Source organism: Lytechinus variegatus, chromosome 7 (assembly GCF_018143015.1).
Source record: "Lytechinus variegatus isolate NC3 chromosome 7, Lvar_3.0, whole genome shotgun sequence".
Taxonomy (NCBI): domain Eukaryota; kingdom Metazoa; phylum Echinodermata; class Echinoidea; order Temnopleuroida; family Toxopneustidae; genus Lytechinus; species Lytechinus variegatus.
Genome location: NC_054746.1, coordinates 40,585,855 through 40,601,030, shown reverse-complemented (window position 1 = coordinate 40,601,030; position 15,176 = coordinate 40,585,855).

Sequence of the window (15,176 nt, the reverse complement as noted above, 5' to 3'; positions counted from 1 at the left end):
GAACATTTAATAAAACATAAATTAGGAATTACAGATCGTGTATTTATATCTGGCAAGGAGATCATTACATCATATGCACTTAATATTACACTTCGTTTTGATAAGGATTCTCTAATCTTCCACAACTTTAGCTGGAAGTAAAGATAATGTGATCAGTGCATTTGATCTGTTTTCCAGTTGGAATGAAAGAAGAAAAGCAAAATCACCATATATCTTTTCACAACATATATACATGTAATTGTGATTGACAATGCATTATGAGAAATAGGACATGTAATTCACTTAGCTTGATATTATATAGGATCATGCACCCTGTAACCTTTGTAAAATGATAATAATAATAATATTCCGCATATGATATATAATGAAGTTGGAGCCTGTGTAATCATGGATTTCACTGTATGTTAGGGGTTTATTTTTGTTTTATCTGGAAACAGAGGTCAGCTTTTTGCTGTAATACTAAAAAAATGAAAATATTCTTAATTAAATTTGACATATTTTCTAAAGAACAACTTTGAAAATTTTATTTGAGTTTCTTTTCTGAATATTCATTTGTTAGCTTCATTAAAGTAACTTTGATAATGATTGACTTGCCTGAATTTACATTTAGGCATACATTTCTTTTGTATGTTTGATTTGATTGTGATTGCTCTTATACCTGTCATTTAAAATCTACACATTTTTTAGAAATAACTTTCTGATGAATCAAAATATATTGAGTGGAGGCTGTAAGTATTGATAGATAAACTGTTTTTCAAAAATCAATTCAATCATAATCTACAAATTCAATGTAAGTATTGATAAAAACACAAATCAGAAGATGTGTCTCTATGAAAGAGAATAAGACAACACTTCCCTTTTGCTGAAGTTAACAAACTTGCTTTCAGACTTTTTCTAGTAAACCATTTCTTCTTTTTTTTTCCACTGCAGTCTACTTCCCTCAAACTTTAAGAATCTTACAGAACTTGTTAAGTTTGATGAGATCAGTTATCTATTTTTCTCACTTCCTTATGTACAAGTCTGAGATATCATTTGCCCGTATTACTGTCGCTGGTGTTTCATGTTTTTTTCTTCAAAAAAAAAATCCCGACCATTGTTCATTTATGGAACATGTGACTTTGAAACTCATTGGTATTCTCAGGACATGGCAATCATTCAATTTTCATAGGAGGATGGATCTTTCAATCTGGTTCACATGCATTGAACTTGGAGTGGAGTCAGACAGACTGTCTTTGCAGGCTTTTAGGCTAGCATGCCGGCAATCCAGCAAATGAATAAATTGTTTTTAATTGCTCAAGATGAATTGGAAATGTGGTTGTGGGAGAAGTGTAAAGAAGTAAACTCATCTTTCCATCTTCTTCTGACTACATGTCAGTTGGAATGGATGAAGATTATGGATAGTTCTTAGCAGACAGAAACATCTCAAGGCTTATTTCAAGTCAAAGAATATTGATCAGAAATTGATGAATCTATTCCATGCCACTCAGTTTGAAGGCATTTGTCAAAACAAAATAAAATGAAGTACAAATTAGAATTTTAAAAACTTCCTTTTTTCTACAAAATTGTGAAAGATAAATTGCTGAAGGATAATACAACAGAGTATGCATACAAATGTTAACATTCCATAAGCTGAAATAATCACTTAAAGAGGAAGTTCACCCTGAAGAAAAACTTTGTTGTAAAAATAGCAGAAAAATAGTAAAAAATATTGGTGAAGGTTTGAGGAAAATCCGTTAAAGAGTAAGAAAGTTATTAGAGTTCAAAATTTTGGATTTGTGACGTCATAAACGAGCAGCTGCCCCATGTGTTATGTAATATAAAATTATGAATTTCAAATTTTGTGTGGTTCCTGATGACTTAATTTTGTTTTCTTTTCATGATCGAGTGTGAAATGATTTGTCTATTGATATACAAAAGTTACAGTGAAAACTGAAAACCATTTTCATTTTTTTGAGAAAATGACATTTTATTGATTTTTTACCATTCGCTATGTAGGAATGCTGCTCGCATATGACGTCACAAATCAAATAATTGAAATTCTAATAACTTTTTAATTATTTGATGAATTTTTCTCAAACCTTCGGCAATATTTTTTATTATTTTTTCTGCTATTTTTACAATAAACTTTTTGTCAGGGTGAACTTCCCCTTTAAGTTGAATAAGATTTTCTGATCAGTTTCAGCAAAGCTTGATTATTTACCTCTTCCATGTTGAATTTTGCTTAACCCTAAATAGACTGGGCTATTTCGACGCCTAAGAATCTCTGGTACTGACGGACTTGGGGGGGGGGCTGAATCAGCCCCCCCTTATGAGCTCGGCCGTCGATCGCGCAATCGCGACGAAAATTGGCACATGCGTTACCCATGGCATCTACAAAACTAACATCAAATTCTGCAAAAAATCTCATGTTTCATTAATTATGCTAATTTATGCGTAAAATCATAAGTTTGCTCTAATTGATAAAATAATGCCCCTGAAAGGCTAATTTTTGTTCCACATGCTCTTTTTTTTTCAATGGAAATTGTCGGGGATTGTATTTTGACCATAAAAAAGATAAAATTAAATGATTTTAAGCAGGAAAAAAAAGGAAAAATAATGGTACATTTATGAATTTTGGCTAAAAAACACTATTTGCATTGGATTTGTACAAATATTTTGATAACATTTGCTGCCAAAAGTATGGCACTGTAGTTTGGTTAATACAGTCTTTGATTAGGCCTATTGTGTACCTTAGGACCATACTACATGTATATGTTCATGATTTTCAGTGAATTTCTGAAGACAAAAAAAAGAGAGATAACATTATTTTTATTCTCGACCTGCACTGCCAGGTGTTAACCCTTCACTCCACTGCTGATGTAACTGCTGCCCACTGGAAATTAACGCACTGCCCAATGCACAGTTTTTGTTATGATAATTCAAAAGGCCCTCAACAGTTTATCTCTGTAATTTCAAATACTAAAATGGATTCAGAACTTTGAAAGTAAGCATTCTCCACTTGTATACATGTAGACAGCCTTCAAGCCGTCTATGCCATATACACTACATGTACTTTAGGGCTTTTATTGATAACCTATTTATCGCTAGTCTTGTCGATAATTGCTTTTTTTTTGCCACTTAGCCATAATGATACCTTTCTCTCGTCAGTGATACCTGCTATTATGTAGGGACAGGACAGTGATTTTCCATGATATCATGGGATTTAAAGAACAGCAATTTGAAAGTAGATTTTCAAACGGAAAAAAATCGCAGAAAATTTATTTTTCCTCAAAATGCACAGAACAACAACAGAAATTACTCTAAAATCTTAACAAAATACAAATATTTTTTTTTACAAAATAATTTTCTTATTTTCACAGCCCTACTATACCTAGGAGAGGAAAAGAGTATGCATTACCACAGGATTTCTAACTCACTATACTACTATTGTACTTACACATAAATATTTGAAACAGATTTTGGACTGATTTAGACCCCTATATTAGACAAGAATGAAGAGGACAATACATCTTTCCCACCTTGCTATTAAGAGTTTATACAGTGGAATTAAAAAGTTTTTATCCAGTGATAGGCCCCATTTTCACTGTAGTAGTTTCATATCTTCTTTTGATTTCTTACACAAACTGTCTTTAATCCTCCATTTTCGTTTATTTTTTCTTCAACCCAAGTTGGTATACAGCAGGAGTTCTCAAACTTTTTTTTTGAAGGGCCAGATGAGACTCTAAATAAACCTGAAAGGGCCAGGGTGAAGTGGATACCTGCGAAGACCCTTGCGGCCGGGGTCCTAGATGCTCTCTGGTGAAATTTTTAATCCAACAAATTTATTACAGTTTTATATAGAACACAGGCAAAATTAGAAACAATTTCAAAATACAGCGAGAGTCAATAGAAATGATCAAAATTTTAACACATACCTGTAATTGAAGAGACAGATAATGTTTTGTATTAGGCCTATCAATATTTTTTGAAGTCAAAGTAGATTGGCAAACACATTGGCCTTGTGCTCGATTGCGGCAAAATGAATGCATACTTCTCTGTCCGTTCTTCAATGAAAACACGATTTTCAGCTTCCACCTTTCTTTTCTTTGCAGAATTTGATGCCATCTTGACCTGGCTAACAATTAATGATGACTTATGTACCCCTGAGAAAATCCGCTAAACTGAACCAGCAATTAAGTTTACGTTTTAAACAAATTGATCACGTGTTGGAATGTGTGTGCACGTGTTTTCCAATGCAACGTATGTGTTATCAATGTTTGACGTGAAACTACATTTTTTTCAATGTAGTGCCGTGCTGGTCATCTAATAGGAAAGTAGAACAGACAGAAGAGACTCCACTTAACTTCGTTTAAAAGTCAAATTAATTTGCCTGCCATTACTTTTATTACGGTTTCATGGATAAACAATGTTATTGAGCTATGTTTCATATTGTGACTTAAAAGTGATTAACCCCCCCCCAAAAAAAAAAATAGCAGAGTGTTGCTGGCTGGATAGGGAAGCTCCATGGGCCGGATCAAGTCTGCAGGTCGTAGCTTGAGAACCCCTGGTATACAGTGTGAACTGAAACCAGCTTGGTAAATTTATGAATTCTGATTTAACTTCCATTCAATATGATATGATGCACTTATTTTTTATGTATTCAAATAAGTGATAAGGTATGTATGTATGTATGTGTGTGTGTGTGTGAGGGAGGGTGTGTATGTATGTATGTATGTAAGTAATTCATGGATTTCTTGGACAAACTTGTAAAAATGATTTTGACTGTTAGGAAAAAGAAAAAAAAACAATGTAGAGGAGTAGGAGGGGAAAAATGCTCAGCAAATGCAAGGCAAAACATTGCTTCAATTTAAAAAAAAAACCTCACAGTCATTGAGAGCTGAACGAGAGTGTTTAACCCGAGTGAGAGAAATGTAGGGGAAGAGAGTGGGGAAGGGGTGAGGGAGGAAACCGAAAGAGAGAGAGAGAGTGAAATGAGGGAATACAGCTGACCTCGGAATATCTAGCCCTGACAGATGGGGTTTCATTTTAGTAGTCTCAAAATACCAATAGTAGTCAAAAGATGTTCCAAAACATTCTCTGAAAAAAACCCCGATCACATGAGAATAAAAAAATCACGCACAAACAATTATATCCTGTACTTCTGTACAAATCTCCAAAGTCTGGAAAAAAGAATCATCCATTTATGCCCTGACTTTAACCCCAACAAATCCCACGGTTACACCAATGCGGCGATCATTTTGACATAGCCTGGAGAAAGGTTTAGAGTTGCCGGTGTGTGAGTCAACAAGAACTAATGACACGTGGAGGGAGGGTGTGGTGATGACTCATACCTTTCCAACATTCCATCTCTACATTTCTCACTCTCTTCATCTTCTTCGCTTTGCTCTTGCTCTCTCTCTCTGTCTTTTCTGCTCTTTCTCTCACTATACTGCTCTTTCTTCAAGTTTTTGTTCTTGCTTCTCTAGTTTCCCTTTTACATTCTTCTAGAACTTTTGCCTACTTTCAAGAACTTTTAGGAATCCCTGTATTAAAGCTTCTTTCATTTTCATTTGCATGAAAGTCCTCATATAATAGTATCAAGTGAAATAAATTATTTCATTTTTAATCTATAAAAAATACAATGTGCATCCATTCCAATGAATCAATTGGTTGCTATGGTAATAAATGACATTGACATTTATATGATGTCAAAAGAGCATCATGACAAGATGGATGGTGTACAGACTCTGTAATGGATTCTATCAAGTATGTAGCTTCTGAAATTCTGTAATGTATAGGAGACATCCTTGAATGTTCATCATTTTAATGAAGTACTGCTTGCATCAATTATTCTTGTTTAAGATTTCACAAATAGAAACATTGAGGCCAAGGCTCAAATAACGCTGTTTAAGAACAAAAGATATGACCTTGCCCTACAACGTGAGCTTCTGTTGGATTCATTCCAGGTTGTACAGTGTAGGCAGAGGTAATCAAATTAATGCAAATGACAATTAAAGCAGATTAATGGTAAGCTGAATAAATTTCTTGAATAGACATGGATATGTGTATTGTTGCAAAGTAGTGCATCTAGACTCTAGAGTACAATTTTAGCAATATTACTAGAGTGAATCAAATGTAGAGGGATGAGTGGGTGAAGACATTAGGAACCCCTGGGGGCGTTTCATGAAAGGACTTGTCGGACGTTATATCCGACAAGTCCCATTTTATCCGACTGTTACCATAGGAACAGTGCCTCTCAGCCAATCAAAATCATGGAAAGATGTCAGATCTGACAACTTGTCGGATGAAAATATTGATGAAACGCTCCCCTGATCATTCCAAAGCAAACTCCGTATAAAATGATTTATTGGGTAATAATTGCTTTACTCTGACCCAAAGAGAAACATTTGCTCATCTACCAAACATTCTTCCAAGTTCCAACCAATCTCTTCTAGTCTTGTTGCGTGTCATGTTTGACGTCAACTTGTATTGATTAACCAGGTGTTTCCACGAACAGCGCTCCATCACCTTGTATCCGGGACGGAGCCAGGGTACAGGATGGTAGCTACATGTATGGGAGTGAGGGAGAGGGAGAGAGAGAGAGAGTGACAGAGAGAAAGGGCAGGATAAAAGAGGGATAGAGAAACTGAGAGATCTAAAGTTAGAGTCAACTTAGGATTTCTAGTGAATTATATGATAAAAATCTTGATATGTTTGTCATTTAATATTGGCCTTATGTGTGTTCGTGAGAGATAGAGAGAGGAAGAGAAGGGACCAGGAATGTATTATGTGGAAGAGGTGAATTGTGAGGAAAAAAAAGGAAAAAACACACACAAAATAATACTATGCCAGACCTACTGTTCAAGGAGATAAGAATGAGAGTAAGAGGAGAAAGGGTGAGGGGGATGATTAGATATTCTATGTAATGATTGCGTCAATGTCAAGCATCAATGCCCATCTTACCTGGGAATGGCCTTGTCACAAGATTGAGATGCATGCTTCATCTCCGCTTTCTCTCCGCTATTGTCACAATTTTTATCTCATTTTGCCCTAACAGCAATCATAATTGTGTAAAAAGATTTTTCTTCATCTTTATTGCCAAAAAATTATAACCTCTTATCTATAAAAAGAATTTTGGTTAGATATACATTAAGTTGAGGTGAGGTGAGGTGAATGGGTACCCGGTAGGATTTTTCCTTGAACGCTTTAGCGCCTATTAATATGGCGGCTCAGCTACAGCCGGGGTAATAATGATACCAATTATCAAAGCGCAGTAGAGTATATGCACATAGTAGCTGCGCTATATAAATGGACCTATTATTATTATTATTATTATTAAGTTATAAGTGAATTAATATTCATAATATAGTAATGAAAACAGATATTGCAAGCTTTTTTGTCCTCTAAGTTCTGATATACTCTGCACATTTTCTATTTCAACTATTTTGTCATCCTATTTACATGCATATTTCACCATCAGAGGTAATACTAGATATTTATTTGATAGAATTTGGGATAAAGGAGGTGGAAAGAGGGTGTGAAAGGAGATAGATAGACAGACTGATTGAAAGAGAGCGAGGCACACACACACACCCAGGCAGAGGCTGGTTACTCTACACTGTAATACTATTCTAAAATGAAACAACTGGACCAAAATTCCTAATGTGATCATCTGTTTGGAGCATTCTGCAAATTAAAAAACAAAAAATGCCCAAGCACTGAAAATTTGATGAGTCGAGCCCATGCAAGTTTGAGTAAATGACACTGAATAATGAGTAAACGACACTCTTAACAGCCATGCAGTTATACAGTGTTCCATCCAGGGTTCAATTAAGCCGGACAAACGGGAGATCACCTCATGCATGGTGCTGTAGCCTTAGCCAATGGCAAATAAAAAAAACTCCGGCCAACGAGTGAACGTGACACAATGTCTCTAACCCTTGTGTCCCACCCACAAATCAAATCAGGTATAAACTTGATCTTATCACCCAATTGAAAATTGGTAGGGTGTGGGCAAACACTGAGTGCAATAAGTCTGACTGGTGGCCAGAGATAGGATGAGGTCAGGTGTGAAATTATGTGATTAGACTCCATGCTTCTTTATTGGTTTAACATCCATTTGTCAAATTGCTTTGCTTAAAACTGCTTGAAATAAGGAAAAATAACACTGAATGACTTAGCAAAAATTGCATTTAGCTTGTCCAATAAAAAGATTGAATTTAAAGAAACTTTTACATGAGCAGAATTCATGATATATTAAACAGAGGAAGATAAATGGGCTGGTTCGATATCACATTTGAAGCATTATCATTTTTGATAAGCCAGTAGCAAGTCTCCAGTCATTATCTTTTTTTCTGAGAAAAAAAGGGGAATTTTTATATTATAGTATAGTACTTGCATACGAAGTATAAAACGGCTAGAGAGCAAAGATAATTTAAGATATAAAACTGCTAGAGAGCAAAGATAATTTTTAATGTGAAGAATTCATTATTCAATCAGCTGACCAGAGAAAATAATGCTTACTGGTTCTTTGTAATATTCATTCCTTCACATTCTTATCATAACAATGAATTCAAGATGTCAAATTATCTCTTTTTGTTTGCATTACCACTAGTTAGAGACTACATGTATAGAGGTCTGCAAACAACATAAAGATAGTGGTTGATGGGTTTTAAAAAATTAAATCAATATTCAAACCGTAGGTTGAAAGCTTCCTTCTTCCTTTCTATTAATAGTATATAATTTGTCAAAAAAAAAAACGAAAAGTATTGTAAAAAATGTTTGTCTTGCACTTCTTGTCGAGACAAACATTTTGCAAATAAAAGAGCCATATTAAAAACACATCATCTCTTTATACGTATTACATTTATCAATTTATCTTCATAGTTACAAGTTCTTATTTAGCTACCAGAATGAGCTGCAGAAGGGATTGATTGTTCAAGGTACACCTTTGTAATTCTTATATCATATACATGTATTCTTAACTCCTTGCTTGCCATTTTTAAAAACTTAAGTTTCACTTGTATTACACTAATAGCTTGAACACAGAGAATTTCAATCAAACTTACTCCATCATCGAAATATTCAAGAGCTCACTCCTAATCATTCCAATAGTTTGAAAGTTTGATCTATCATCTTTTGATGTCTTACAAAGTTTCCTAAACTCATGCATTGAAATCTATATTAATTGATATTCCTACCTCTTGACAGATCATAAAAATAGTGAGTCAGATGATTTCTCTCCTTGAGTAATATCAAGTCAGTTATGAAGCAGGAGAAAGTACTTTTCCATCTGAATATTGTGGATAAAAGTTCCAAAGTGACTGATGCGAGTATCACTCTCTGATATCTATTTAGGAACCCAAGGACAGACGTTGAGTTTCCACAGAAACAGATCATAACAAAGCATGAACAAAATATTTATTAAGCAACCCCCCAAAAACTTAAAATACTGCTTAAAGTGCATCATGCACTGAGTGGAAATGATCAACTTTCTTTTTCCAGCAAATTAGGATTTTTGCCAGTCAATTATGACTGCACCTCAAGGTTACTCTTTGGGTGCGGCAGATCGCCTGGGGTGTAGAGACAACAGAGCTACGTGCGCGTGTGCCTGGCAATTTACCCTTGTCACGTATCCTCCATCCTAGTTTTGCTCCCAGTATACCCTGGAGATTTCCTGTTCATTCAGCCAAGATTGCTTTTTGCTTTCTCATCTTCATGACTTTACCAAATTTGTGATTTATGGAAATTATTTTCACACTTCAAGTGACAAAGCAGTTTTAAATATGTCTAATGATGATTACATAATCAGGTTCCCCCACCCCCTGTTCGAAGACTATCATCAAACAGTTGCTTTGTTTTCTGTCTTAGTGTTTGTCTGATTTAAGCATTTGAGCAAATACTTCTCCCAACTAAGCCTTAATTCTAGACTAGGCTCAGTCAGAGCGTCTATGTGACAAAAGCTGCGATGCTTAAGATCTGTTTGGATGAAGCTCATAACAGCCTGACATCCTCAAATATTTAATGCCTGCTTTTTGGATAATGTAAGGTGTTTTCTAACCAAAGCAAAGAAAAGTTATCATTTGAAGCTTGTTTCCTCTCTGACTTGAAAAGCCAAGAAGCAGGTTTTTGAAATGTTAAAGATAATGTAAGACATAAGTAGGTCACAAATCCAACATAGTTTGAAGATTTAATATTTGGTTCTCTCTAGTAGTACTTTAACATCTACTATAGATGCGATTATAGATAAAAGTTGCTTTTTACTTCCTATCTGTCCTCACCTTCCCAATTTTTTTTCCACAAATATATAATAGTTATTGCAATTTGTTTTCAAAATATAATTGTTAGATCATCCTTTGACACCTTTATATGATGGAGATGGTTTTGTTAAAAGAGTTTGTTCATATCTAACACTGATTTACATATGGTCTACAAATTAGTACCTCAAAAGACTAGTTTGAATTTTTCTTGTATATTATGTCTTTCTGATTCTTTTTGTACCTATATAGTTGACCTCTGATGACCTTATATTTGCCATAGGGTGAAGATGGTATTGCCAGTAAGCTAATTAAGATAGAAAAGTTGGTTTCTTCCAATTATTCTTGTAACCAGCCCTCCAGATGTTCCCAGTCTGTCTTAACTGACTTTTTTTGCTTCAAGCTTGATCAGACCACATAAAGTGGCATTCTTGTTAACCTGCTTGTGTCTAGCTGTTAACCTAGTTTGTAGAGGAAGTATCTCCTAGGTGACACATGCGTAGCAAATCTTTAGTCTACTTAAAAAAATCGCATAGAGTCTGCAGAAAGCTTTAATTGTTAACTGTCAAAAGGAAGCAAGTGACGGAAATCCTACAATATGGCAAACTGAGAGTGCTTTACATCATCCAAACCGTGGTATTACACATATGACTGTGGAATCCCATTTCAGAGAAAATCAACTTCAAAGTTTAATATAATATTCACACTTAGTTCCCCAGCCTTTCAACATGTTCATTGCTAGAAAAATACATGGTTGGAAAGACCAATACAATTGCTTGACATTGGTATCTTTATTGGTATCAGAGATAATATCGCAATAGAGCTACATGATTATTTTTGGTTTAATAGGTTTATTTCCTTTGTACAAAAAGGCTATAGGGGATCAACAACTTTAATCGTGATTTCAATGCGCGTGGTGCCGTGGTCAGTCAAATGTCTATCGCTTTTTCATGTGCAAAGTCAATGTAGTGCCAATAGGACGGTCTGGCTGACTGCTCATTTGCATATTAAGTGCGCACAGCTTTGCTACAGTATACGTTTCCAATAGGAGTTGCGCATTTTATCAACAATTTGTATGGCATCGCCGTGGAAATAGCCACATACTTCAGAAACTGAAATAAATTGCTGCCTAGAAATTTAGTTGTGAACAGAATATAACTTGTACTTTCATTTCTTTCAAAAATCTCTAGATAATTTTTTTTGACAAAAATTTACTGATATGACGGTTCGAATGAAGGCCGACGATAAAAGACACCAATGCATTACCATGATGGTTATTCCTTTTAATAAATTTTGCTCTTAAGGGGACATCAATATGTAAAAAAAAAAAAACAAACCTTGGCAGAAATTCAGTTTGGTCAATATGACACTTCCTTTTGTTAAAGTAGGAAACAATGTCACCATGTCTTGTTTGATGTAGAAGTAGCCTAGGGCTTGTTACAACCGATAATGTCGCACCAACGCATAATATCGCAGTAATGTCACAGTCAACGCATAATGCTGTAGTTTTTCTAACGCAAAACGTCACATGTCGCAGCAAATTGTCAACGCATAGCGTCACATGTCACAACGCATAATGTCGCAGCAGTATTTTCTTCAGGACTCGAGCTACAGATAAGATATAAATCATTCTTTCACTAAGTATTTTGAAACAAGAGAAAGAGAATTAAGTGATTTGGAAATCAGGATTACTCTTTGTATGGATATTTATCGGTTTATTGCCATTTCGTCTACTACCTTTTTCCCCACTATCGCAGGGTCTGATATCATTTCATCTACCATTAGTTAGTCAACTATCAACATAGTCCAATAAGCATTTTGTCTAATTACCATCTTGTCTAATAGCCAGTTGGTCTAATAGCCGTTTTGTTTATCATTTAGTCTAATTGTATTTGTTTCAGTTGGTCCAATATCCACTTTGTCCAACATCAGTACTTCTATTACCTTTTGGCCTAATAGCCAGTTGATCTAATAACGACTTGGTCTACTCTCATTTCGTCCATGTTCCATTTGGTCTAACTTCAGTTGGTTCACTATCAATTTACATGATATTTGTTGTACTTCAACTTAAGCTGTCACAATTGAATGTAATTTGAGAAACACGCTCGGCTGGCCTTATGAAAAGCTTCATGAAATTTATTCCTTGGTTTATGATAAAATGAAATGTGACAGGGATAATTTTCTCCAGTTCACATACAATTCACTCTCTTGTTTTGTGAATATGAATTAAAATATTGATTGGTTGCTTTAAAATCCACAATAACTTTTTTTCTCAATGGCTCCTACATTTCAGTCCATAAAATTTAAGGTATCAGGTTTCAATGGGTATCATAGAGAAATGTTAATTCCTGAAAGAATATTATAACTTGCAATGCATTTATTGGGAGCACTTTCAATATGATTGTATATTATTGTGGTGTCAAAGCTGTCAAACTGACCTGGGAAATGCAAAGAGTTTCTAGATTATTATATCAAAGCCTTTCCTTTAAATCTCTAGCTAGTCAGGTAGGGCTGCGGCTACTTCCACTTGTATTGATTTTCCTGAATAATTAACAGGGGTTGAGAGATAGACCTGGATTGATTTTCCTTGCTCCCTTGATATTCCAGGCTTCTCATCTTCAAAACCAGTTCTGTGTTGATTTAGTTTCACATGTGATAATAAATCTGTCCTCGGATTATGACGTTTGGGACTGAGACCACTCCCAGTCTGCCGCTATCAAAACAAGGGCGGCAACAAGATGCGGTTCCTTAAAGATGGTTGTTGCAATCGCCTTTTGAAATCAAATATTGAAAAGGAATTCCTAATTCAATCAAGCATTTATGAAAAGGCTTGAAGATAGGATTGTCTTTCTGTGATTCTTGTAGAGCTTTGTTTATTATCCTTACCCATTAACATTTGATGAAATGAGGAGGGATATGACTTTCAATGTCAAGAAAAATATTTTACCATCAAATCAAGCATTTATCTGTACATCGGTGAGAATGACTTAACTGAAATTGAATCATATATTGCCATCTACATTTAAATTGAATATCTATAAACCAGATAATAATAATAATAATAGGCATTTATATAGCGCCATCTATCTAGAAATATTCTATTCCAAGGCACGTTGTTATTATTACCCCGGCTTTATCTTGAGCTGCCTCTCAGCGCTCATGCATTCAAGGAATTTATCCTGCCGGGTACCCATTCACCTCACCTGGGTCGAGTGCAGCACAGTGTGGATAAATTTCTTGCTGAAGGAAATTACGCCATGGCTGGGATTCGAACCCACGGCCCTCTGTTTCAAAGTCAGAAGACGTATCCACTGGGCCACAACGCTCCACTCCAGATTCCAAATTGAATGATTAATTCTGTTGATTTTATACTAGACATAACATGCACATACTTGGCTCTTCTTATTTTGAACTATATGCTGTAATTCACCCCCTCTTTTTGCTATACCATAATCCTCTCAAGATTATATACAGTACATTTCCCCATGCATAGATTTATCTGTATTTTCTTTTTCTAACCATTACAAACAAGCAATTTACACAATTTTCCTGAAGATTTATGAAGAGGTAATCCCTTTAATACACCAAATCAAATGTAATTGTATTATTCATGTCTGTAACCTTTGTATGAACCCTGTTAATATATGTAATTAGATTACATATAGAGACAATGAGACAATACTCTATTGATTGGACTTGATGCATTGTGGATATGAATTTAATCAATTGGTCTATGTAATTCTAGTTGCAGTGTTTGACATTGGGTATATTTATGAGATTATTTTCAATGCATGTAGATAAAAAACATTGGTTTAGGAATGTATATGCCATAGATTGAAACAATTTTTGAAATTTAGAACAGGGTAAAGATTAAGCAAAAAGAGAAGAAGAAATACAATCAATCATTTGAATGTTAGGAAGGTAGAAAAAAATCTTTTCATGGAAATGAACCTATACTTTATTATGTTTAGATGCAACATATTGATGAGAGTACTAAAGCGGAATTCCTTTTTACCACTAAAGCAATCAAATTATAGTATGCATTGGCCAACGGAAGTGTCACCTCGACATGCTGTGTCTATAAATGAGATGGCTAGCCCTTCTTGTTGGGGATCTGTTTATTTGTGGTTACCATGACTACAAACCACTTGGTTTTCCTTGGCATCAATTGAGAAATCATAGAACTTTGGGTTTATATGGATGAAGAATAGATATGCCAGATGATAAGCTAATGAATATGTTCTTGAAGGTTTAGATAATGAGTAGATAGCAGCCTTGAAGCAGAGGTGTCTAGTCACGTTTGTAAGCCCTTTTCTTTGTTTTAGGCCAAAAAGGGGGTCAACAAAGTACATCATGTAGAATTCAAACCCTTTTGTTCTAATTAATAGCTGTAATTGTGGAATGATTATTAAATTTAATTTGTAAGAATATAAAAAATAAGCTGTGTTCCTGCAGAACTTTAAAAAAGAATTAATTGTCAATAGTTCAGTTTTTCACTAATGAATGCATCTTTCCAATCTATTCTTTTGAGAAAAACAATTTTTCTTCTGAGGTACTCAGTGATTTCATTTTCACAACTGTTAAATTTAGTACTTGCGGAAACCTGTCATCATGCAGAAAAATTGCAACATACATGAAATGTAATATTTTGACTTGGTTTCAACATACCTTTACTCACAGTTTTATATCTTTCATGATATTTTCTTTATTCAAAGGAATGAAAAACCAGATAGAAGCTAAATGCTCAGTAGCGCCAGTAAATTCTTCTCAAAGATTTTGATGGGCCAATCCGTTGTCAACTCAATAATTTTTCATGTGATTCTTTTCTAGCAACCAATTGAGACTCAATTGGTTGCTAGAAAAAGAATCACATGAGAAATTATAGATTTATCCATCAAACATAAGGTGGTATTTTGCTTTCTGCTGATCTTTTAACTAAAC